At 51.5% G+C, this 9,987-nt stretch overlaps 1 non-coding gene across 1 annotated transcript; it reads right to left on the minus strand.

Moving 5' to 3' along the window:
* Window positions 1-8,481: 8,481 nt before the first annotated feature.
* TRNAD-GUC lies at window positions 8,482-8,553 on the minus strand. Its single transcript has one exon. It is a non-coding gene; the product is annotated as a tRNA-Asp (tRNA).
* Window positions 8,554-9,987: the final 1,434 nt, after the last annotated feature.

Here is a 9,987-nt window from a genome sequence, read left to right on the forward strand (position 1 = left end):
TGCACCCCGTACGAATCATGGGTGGATCGGCTCTTTGAGCCGATTCACGAGATAACCCGAGAGCCGATCGAGGCTCGTATTTAACGTTTACATGTATGCCCCGCGAGAAACTAAGCGAGAAATCCACATCACCTTCCCCGACCAGGTATAGGTCGGTGGCACGCCCTTGCACTTCGCATCGCCGCGTGTGACCAGAAGAGCATTGTGGGCCGTCGCTCGGAGGGGTCTCAGCCAGCCGCAGCTCTAGGCTCTTCCCGGCTCTACGGTGTTGACAAGGCCGCTGCCCGCCGGTGGGTTTTGGCAGTCAACAAAACCCTAAATTGTCGTGGATCTCATTAGCTTTATCTTGATCAAGCAGGACCACCATATATTCGGACACCCCGTCTGAATCATGGGTGGATCGGCTCTTTGAGCCGATTCACAGGATAACCTGAGAGCCGATCGAGGCTCGTATTTAATGTTTACGTGTGTGCCTCCGCAGAAACTAAGCGAGGCATCATCCACACCTTCCTGACCAGGTATAGGTCAGGTGGCACGCCCTTGTGATAAACATCGGACGTGCGACCAGGAGGCTTTGCGGGCCGTCGCTCGGAGGGACTGGGGCCAGCCGCAGCCCTAGTTGTTCCCGGCTCTACCGTGCTGACCGTCTCTGCCCGCCAGGGGGTTTCTGACGTCAACACATTCTGGCACGCCCGGTGGGACCATCTTCGACATCCACCACATCTCCGTCTACATCCGAGATGGCGGAAAGCACTCCGGTCAAGTACGAGGATCTGCCTGATAAGCTCAAGAAGAAACATCACGAGATCAAGGCAACCCTCGAAGCCGAACTCATCGGCTCCTTCGAGAAGACCCGTGCGCACGGCAACGAGCCCAATGAAAATTCACGTCCGTTGCCGGGCGACAACATGGTGGATCTCAGCCACTCCATATGTCAGCCAGAGTTCTCCTTTGGCGTCAACATGGCAGGGCTTGCAAGCCGCCATGGCAAAGATGAAGCAGAAAGCAGCCACTCCCGTGGCAAGGATAAATTGGAGGCCGATCCACGCGACCGGCCCCAAGACGATGACAGACGGTACCTGACACAGGAGGAAGCGAGAAGCGTGCGGCATCAACGTCCGCTCTCCGAGCATCTCCTCAACAAATATGAGCAGCAGTACGACCGACGTCGGCGCTACGACGTAGATGATGAGAGAAGTTATCGGTCTGATGCAGAGGACAGGAGGTACCGCCAGCATGGTAGAAACAACGACGGGTACAATCGTCACGCTGAAGGAAGGTCAAGGGGGCAAGATGACATGGATAAGCACTGGGACTGCCCTTTCTTCAAACATTGCTGGGACTCAGGAATGAGCCGATTGCCGACAATCGAGAACTGCCCGGAATGCAAACAAAGGAAGAAGGACGCCGCTAACGTGTCCGTGTTCAAGCGTCTCGGGCCTCTCCCGCCTCGGAACAAGCATGCTGAGTCCGCTCGGGTGGAAGATCTCAAGGAACTAGAGGACGATGATGAAGAAGACATATATCATCGGCCCAGGTGGTGCCCTGATGGGCTCAGCCGTTCCCAGAAGCGAAGGGTTCAGCGTTTGCGGGGATTGGAAGAAGCTGAAAGATTGTACCTGCACACGTTGAGGGAGACACGGCCTGATCTGGCCGCCAAAATTCAGCGAACTCTGAACGAGGAAGGCCGGCCACGAAGAAAAGAGTGGCGCCCCAAGCAAAGGGAAGCCGATGATGATACATCGGCTGGTACGAACATGGTCTTCATTCTTCCAGCGGAGTTTAGCGCTCCAAGGTTATGTGAAGCACCTGTGGCGCAATTGGACTGCGGCCCACGGCTGGTCATCTTTGAGAAGCCGAAAGAAAGAAGTTACAGGCATCTGAAGGCCCTGTACTTGCGAGGTTACATCAATGGGCAGCCTGTCAACAAGATGTTAGTGGACACCGGAGCGGCAGTTAACATTATGCCATACTCCATGCTACGACGGTTGGGACGCTCTAGCTCGGATCTGATCAAAACCAACGTAACACTGAGCGATTTCAACGGCCAAGCATCTGACGCGCAAGGTGTTCCGAATGTGGATCCGACCGTAGGAAGGAAAACCTGTCCCTACGACGTTCTTTATCGTCGACAGCAAGAGTACCTACGCCGTCCTACTAGGAAGAGATTGGATCCACGCCAACTGTTGCATTCCATCCACGATGCACCAATGCCTCATACAGTGGGATGGAGATGAAGTAGAAGTCGTCCACGCAGATGATTCGACCGAGGTTTCAACAGTCGGCATGGACGTTTGGGAGACGTCGAGCCAAGAGCCACTTTCGAGCATCAATCTGGACGACCGCGAGCGCATCGACGTGACAAAGAACGGGGTTAGGCTGGTTTTATCCACAGGCCGGACCGTGTAACAAAGCAAGCGTCGATGAACAAACGTGGCAAGGCTGATCCTTGTGATCGGCCCCAAAAGATTTATGAAGGGACGTTACAAAACCTTCACCGAGCAAGCAATGTGGAGGCCGATTCCAGCAATCGGCCAAAATTATCCTCACCATCCATTCTGCCTGGGTTCAACATGTTATCCAACAGAGCCGATACCATCAAACCTCTTGACAGAATCGGCTCGGGGGGCACCCCGGTGGATAAAACAAGAGGATATGGATATGCAGTAAGACTGTCTCATCCTTTGGTGATGGGTATTAAAGTATGGGGGCCGATGCATAAATCGGCCGTAAAAAATTCGAAGAATTTTAAGCATAGCCGACGTGCAGACATCGACGTAAGGAGCAATCGGTTGTGATGTTTTGACCAAGGTGGTGACTTGGTAGCTATCACTTCCAGGGGGGTTACATCCAGAGTTTTGGAGGGCATCAGAAGTTCAAAAACATCCCCACCGGGAGTTGCCTCAGCCGGCCACAGACAATGAACCGATCTAGTCAGCCGGGTGCAAGATGTGAGCTGGAGAAGCTCGGGGGGGGGGCAGCTCGTCCAGAAATTTCTTCGCTCTAAAGAACCGATTGTTGTTGGAATCGGCTGATGCTGCATGCCGAATTGGAAACCGAGGATGACCGATGTGGTCGGCTCATTGTTGTTCTCGCCCCGACTAAAGCTCGGGGGGCAGCCTGCCCCGAAGGTTCCTTTGCTTCAGGAAGCCGATTTTGTTGGAATCGGCTGACTCTGCATCACAACTGTCTGAAGAATGGTACTGATATTGCAAAATTATCAGTTTTCAGCATGTCAGTCGATTCAGCGACAAGCCCAGGGCTCTGTTAGATTCATAATCAGGTTTAATGATCCCTTTTAAGGAGTTTCGTGATGCAGGGCCGATGCATGGTCATCGACCTTAGTACAAGTGCGCGAGGTTGCCAGGTTACCAGTTCAGCAGTACTATCAGAGGAATGTGGGCATGCAAGTCAGCCTTGTTCATGGAGCTATGGGTAATCATCCACAGTATCGACCGCCAACGGAAGAAAGGTGATCGGCCGGTTGGCCCTGCAGGATAGCTCTCTTGGGCGTGATCGAGCCCGCCCTGAAATGTCGATGACCTGGGAAACCGATTTGTTGGAATCGGCTGATGCAGCACCACAGTTGGGAAGCCGGTGATGGTCCATTAGGCTGGTCCGTTTTTTGTTTTCGCCTTGGCTGAGGCTCGGGGGGCAGCTCGCCCTCAAGGATTAGCCGATTTTGTCGAAATCGGCTCACTCTTCATCACGGTTCATTTGAAAGATGGCGAATTATCGCAGAAGGAAACCGCCGGAGCTGAGTGAGTGGAATTTGGAAAGGATGATGCGGCAGAAGAATGTTTGAAATTTAAGGTTAATAAGGGGATTGGACATTATTCCAGGGGTTTTTGCCGCTAAGTTTAACATACCATCCTGTGAAATCTGCATTTACAAGTCCTAGGATTTGCGTGATTATGGCTTGGCCTTGTTGGACCAGGAGTTTTGGTCCGGATGGATCTATCTCGAAATTTATCGTGGGGGACCGATGCGCTGCCGTCGGCTCGCTGGGTTTGGACCAAATTGACAATCGGCAGAATCAGCACGAAGGACAATCGGATAAATTATCCTAAGGGAGATCGGCAAAATCAGATTGGGGAATTTCTTCATTGATAAACCAGATTTCTTACACGGAAGAGCTGATTGCTCTCAAAAGAGAGTACTAAGGGGATACATTGCCCCGTCTACTGCTACTAGTCCTGTGCTAAGGGTCCTATCTATGGGCTGTTGCTACCTTCGTCGCCGCCGTCATCACCGCTGTTGGCACTGCTCCCGGCCGGCTCGTCATCGCTGCTCCAGTGACCGCCGGCAGGACCTTCGTTGTCCTCATCTTCTTCGTCGTCGTCGTCGTCGTCATCGCTGTCGAAGTCACTCAGATTCCCCGGCCAGGGGCAATGGCGCTTGGCCGGCGGCTCGTCGGGGAAGCTGTCGTCGTCGTCCTCCTCCTCTTCCTCCTCCTTCACCTCCTCGGAGGTGGTGAAGTCGTCCCAGGAGAAGCGATCGTCATCGCTCTCCTCCTCCGGTTCCCCGTCGGCAAGGAAGCGGAGGTCATGCTCCCCTTCCGTCGAGGATTGGTCATCCTCTGACCAGAGGGAGAAGTCGTGGCTCGACTCCTCCCCGACCTCAATGGCTCGGCGGATGTTGGCCGCGTGGACTTCCGCCGGGTTCGGCTCCGGCGTCGGCTCGCGAGACGAGGAGGACTGGGTGGAAAGATCCGACGAGGCGGAGGAGGAAGAAGACATTGTGGCAGAGGAGGGTTTTTTGGAAGTGCTAATGCGAAGAGGAGGACTGTTCGATGCGGTTAAATAAAAGGATGGGGATTTAATTTTCGAACAGTTCTCGAGGACATGGTGCCAAAACTGTCAAATCGTGCAGAGAAGTTGGGAAGGCAAGTCGTCATGATGAAGCATACTGCGACGGTTCTGCTCTGCCACGACGTGACCCCTCGGAGGAAAAATAGAGTGGTTTTGAAATTATCATTACCAAAACCAGGGGGCATGTGTTATCACCAGATTTTGGCTAAATTATGAGGTGGGCCGCAATCAAGATGGGCTTGGAAGATTACACGTGGAAGATCTCTGAAGCGGCCTTGCTCGGAGAATTTGGGTTAGATTGCCCATGTATCTTTAATTACGATAGATTGTATCTAGATTAAAAGTTAGAGTTTATCTCGTGCACGGTTTAGTGCACACCCACATTAGAAAGTCCCCTGGACTATAAATATGTACCTAGGGTTTATGGAATAAACAACAACCAACGTTCAACCACAAACAAATCTTGGCGCATCGCCAACTCCTTCGTCTGGAGGGTTTCTACCGGTAAGCACCATGCTGCCTAGATCGCATCTTGCGATCTAGGCAGCACAAGCCTGCCCCACGTTGTTCATGCGTTGCTCGTACTGAAGCCTTTTTGATGGCGAGCAACGTAGTTATCTTAGGCGTGTTAGGGTTAGCATTGTTCTTCGAATTACATGCTTTCGTAGTGCAACCCTTGCATGTCTAGCCGCCCTTACACCTATCTTAGGTGTAGGGGCGGCACCCCGCTTGATCATAGTTTAGTAGATCTGATCCGTTATGGTTGCTCCTTGTTTCATCAAGGATTAGTTTAACATCCGCAATAGTTAGGCCTTACAAAGGGTTGGAGGATCCAAGCGGCGTGTAGGGTGGCGTTTGCTAGCCCTAGAAAGGATGTTCCGGGGATCAACCTCGTGTTGGTTTTTAGGCCCTGTCTAGGATCGGCTTATGGTCACCGTGCGCGAGCGCGAGGCCCAATCGTGAGTAGGATGATCCGATTATGCGGTGAAAACCCTAAATCGTCGTGGATCTCATTAGCTTTATCTTGATCAAGCAGGACGACCATATATTCGGACACCCCGTCCCGAATCATGGGTGGATCGGCTCTTTGAGCCGATTCACGAGATAACCCGAGAGCCGATCGAGGCTCGTATTTAATGTTTACGTGTGTGCCCTGCAGAAACTAAGCGAGACATCATCCACACCTTCTCCGACCGGGTATAGGTCGGGTGGCACGCCCCTGTGATAAACATCGGACGTGCGACCAGGAGGCTTTGCGGGCCGTCGCTCAGAGGGACTGGGGCCAGCCGCAGCCCTAGTTGTTCCCGGCTCTACTGTGCTGACCGTCTCTGCCCGCCAGGGGGTTTCTGACGTCAACAGTGACAGAAAAATAAGAACTTCTATTTTTATTTCGTCCAATTCCGAGAATGTTTCCAGAACAACTTTTCTTGAAATACAAAACAGCAGAATTCTTCCAGAACAATTCCGGTCCTCCTCGTGATGTCTTGGATCCCATCCAAGACTCCGAACAACATTCGGTCTCCATCTCATATTCCGAATCTACCTATGCGACATCGAACCTTAAGCGCGCCACCCTACGGTTCGTGAACTATGCAGACATGGTCGAGACTCCTCTCCGAGCAATAACCAATAGCGGGATCCGGGAGATCCATAATGGCTCCCACATATTCAACGATGACTTAGTGATCGATTGAACCATTTACATACGATGCCAATTCCCTTTGTCTCGCGATATTTTACTTGTCCGAGGTTCGATCATCGGTATCTCTATACCTTGTTCAACCTCGTTACCGACAAGTACTCTTTACTCGTACCGTGGTATGTGATCTCTTATGAACCATTCATATGCTTGCAAGCTAATCAGATGACATTCCACCGAGAGGGCCCAGAGTATATCTATCCGTCATCAGGAAGGACAAATTCCACTATTGATCCATATGCCTCAACTCACACTTTCCGAATACTTAATCCCATCTTTATAACCACCCATTTACGCAATGGCGTTTGATGTAATCAAAGTACCCTTCCGGTGTAAGTGATTTACATGATCTCATGGTCGAAGGACTTAGGCAACTATGTATCGAAAGCTTATAGCAAATTGAACTTAATGACTTGATCTTATGCTACGCTCTTTTGGGTGTGTGTCCATTATATCATTCACCTAATGACATAACCTTGTTATTAATAACATCCAATGTTCATGATCACGAAACCATGATCATCCATTAATCAACAAGCTAGTTATACAAGAGGCTTACTAGGGACTCCTTGTTGTTTACATAACACACATGTATCAATGTTTCGGTTAATACAATTATAGCATGAAATGTAAACATTTATCATGAACAATAAGATATAACAATAACTAATTTATTATTGCCTCTTGGGCATATCTCCAACAAGGCGGCGGCGGGACTGAGGATCGGCGGATCTGAGGGCCAACGCCGGTGGGGCTGAGGACCGGCGGAGCTAAGGGCCGACGCCGGCGGCTGGCGGCCGAGCACACCGTCCTTTTCTTCTTTTCTACTCCCCCTGTTCTTTTTTAATTGACTCGAATTTAGTACAAGTTTGTACTAAATCTGAGTCAATTAAAAAGGAACGGAGGGAGTAGATGAAAAGGAGAAAATATGATATTTTGACTAGTGGGTCCCACGAAATTTTGCAAAGAAGTCCAGAACTTAAACCATCTTCTCTCTTGACCATTGTTAGTCGCCACGTCAGCTTGACAGCGAGACCCACATGTCAGTTTGGTGATTAAACCAGCATCATAGTGGAATCAGTGCTAATTGTAACGTGTTATCTCTAGAGTGGTTGTTTTTTGAAAAAAAACGTAAAGTGGTGGCTTTCTGAAACAACTGCCTGATATGTGGTGGTTTTTTGTCATTTTCTCACAGGCGCAAGAATCGCGCACTGCGTGCGGAGGGCTCGGCCGTCAAGGTCCGACGCAGCCCTCGCTTCGCGGCTATGGAGGAGCCAGAGCCCGTGGACATCGCCACCAAGGCCGCAAAGTTCGACGTCAGCGAGGCGCCCAGCACCTTGTCCGCCGGCCGACAGGACGACGCCGGCTCCTCTGTCGCCACCTCCACCGCCACGCCAGCAGCACTGCAGACCGTCGGCCAGGAGTGTGGCCTGTCCCCTGACGAGCTTCAGGCTGCCATGCTACTTTCATCCATGTGCTCACCTCGTCGTTTGCCATGATTAACCTAGGGATTAAACTTACCCGCAAAAAAAAAACTAGGGATTATTAAACTTCCAACGAAATTCTTCCAAAGCTTTGGTAATTTCGATGGGTCCAAAATGCACATTCCTTGAAATTTTCAGAGTTGATTCGAAGCAAATTCAAGTAAACTCAAACTTAATAAAAAAAATTAGGATATTTGGTCGAGATAATTCGCAAATTATTACCAAAAGTTCTGCATATCAGTGATTTTTGGTTGGTCCCGGAATATTTGTTCAATCAGAAATTCAAAACCTGTATGTTTATCCGGTGTTCTCTTCTGTACTTCTCATATCTCACACATATACAGAAACCATGTACTCCTTGTGTTCTTGATATCGACATGCTGGAGTTTTATTTGCTCCAGGGAAATCGATTGGAGTTCGAGGCTAGCCCTTCAGAAACGGCCAAATCTCCCTTCAGAAAAGGCTAAACCTTGAACGCAAAAAATTTCGCCGTTGCCGGGGATCGAACCCGGGTCACCCGCGTGACAGGCGGGAATACTTACCACTATACTACAACGACTTTGATGTTTGAAATTCCAATCGTTATCTTAATTGATCATAAAGAAATCAACCTCGCCGCGGCTCCTCGGCACCCGCACCACATTCCTTTCTTCTCTCCTTCCCGCTCCCCAATAACCCCCTGCCCCCGCTTCGGATCGATCCCACCACGCCATTTCCCCACCCGATGACGCAGACTCCAGCCACCAACACCGCCACCGCCGCGCCGGCGCCTCCTCCCGCCGAGGGCGCCGGGTTGTCCGACGCCATAGCGGCCGCGCTGCCTTCGGACCCGTACGAGCAGCTGGAGGTGGCCCGCAAGATCACCGCCGTGGCCGTGGCCGCACGCGCGTCCCGCCTGGAGCACGAGGCCGCGCGCCTCCGCCAGAAGCTGGCCGACAAGGACCGCGTCGCCGCCGAGCTCGCCGAGAGGGCCGACGCGCTCGACCGGGCCCTCCGCGACGCCGACGCCCGTCTCCGCGCCGTCCTCGATGACAATGTACGTGAGCGTCGGCTCGCTTCCGTATCAGTTTGCTTGCCATACGTGTTGGTAGCTGAGACTTTTGCTGTTGATCTTCTTGCTGGTCAAATTTGATTCCGGCCGAGAAGGCTAAGCTGGTGAAGGAGAGGGATTCGCTCGTCCAGACGTCCAAGAAGATGGCCAGGGACCTCGCCAAGGTGTGGCCCGCCACGCCACTCCTATTTGTGATCTCATTCTTGCACTCCCTGCATTTTACTTTCCTACGCTGAGACCGGTGATCTTTGCAGCTGGAGACATTCAAGAGGCACCTAATGCAGTCGCTGGGGGACGATAATTCTTCAGTAAGTTCGCTAATTCGTTTCTGCCAAGAAACGGCCGCTTAATTTTGCCGTCCTCTGTAACTGAGGATGAGTGAACATACATTGTCTTTGCGAGTCATGCTTTGTGCCCTTCTCTGCACAGAGTCAAGAAACAGTAGACATCAGAACCTGCGATGCCAAAGGAAATTCTTGGAGAGGTAAGATGCATGGTCACTATTCACTGCTTGACTGAATCGATTGTAGTGTAGCACTCTGTTTCACTTGTGCTGATTAAAATGCTTTTGCAAACTTTCCAAGAGGGATCGGCGAAGAGCGTATCCACTAGCACCACCCGAGTCGACGGATCTTCCGAAGCCGAAAGCGTGAACCAGGAAGGTATATGCAGTATGACGATCAACAGTAGCAGTAGCACACAGCATTCTGATTTATGTACAATAACGGAATCCTGAACAGCCGGTGCTTATCTGTCCCCTCTGCTTCAGCAGTAGCAAGGCCATTGGAGCAGAAGCTTACCATCACGCACATGACTCCACGCCTGGCCTCCGACCCTGAACCGAAGCTGAGATCTTCCGCTAGGAGATACTCCACCGCCGTGTCCCCGAAGCTGACGTCCGGCGCCGTTTCCCCGAGACGGTACTCCACGGCCGTGTCGCCG

Source organism: Lolium rigidum, chromosome 6 (assembly GCF_022539505.1).
Source record: "Lolium rigidum isolate FL_2022 chromosome 6, APGP_CSIRO_Lrig_0.1, whole genome shotgun sequence".
In the NCBI taxonomy this organism is placed as follows: domain Eukaryota; kingdom Viridiplantae; phylum Streptophyta; class Magnoliopsida; order Poales; family Poaceae; genus Lolium; species Lolium rigidum.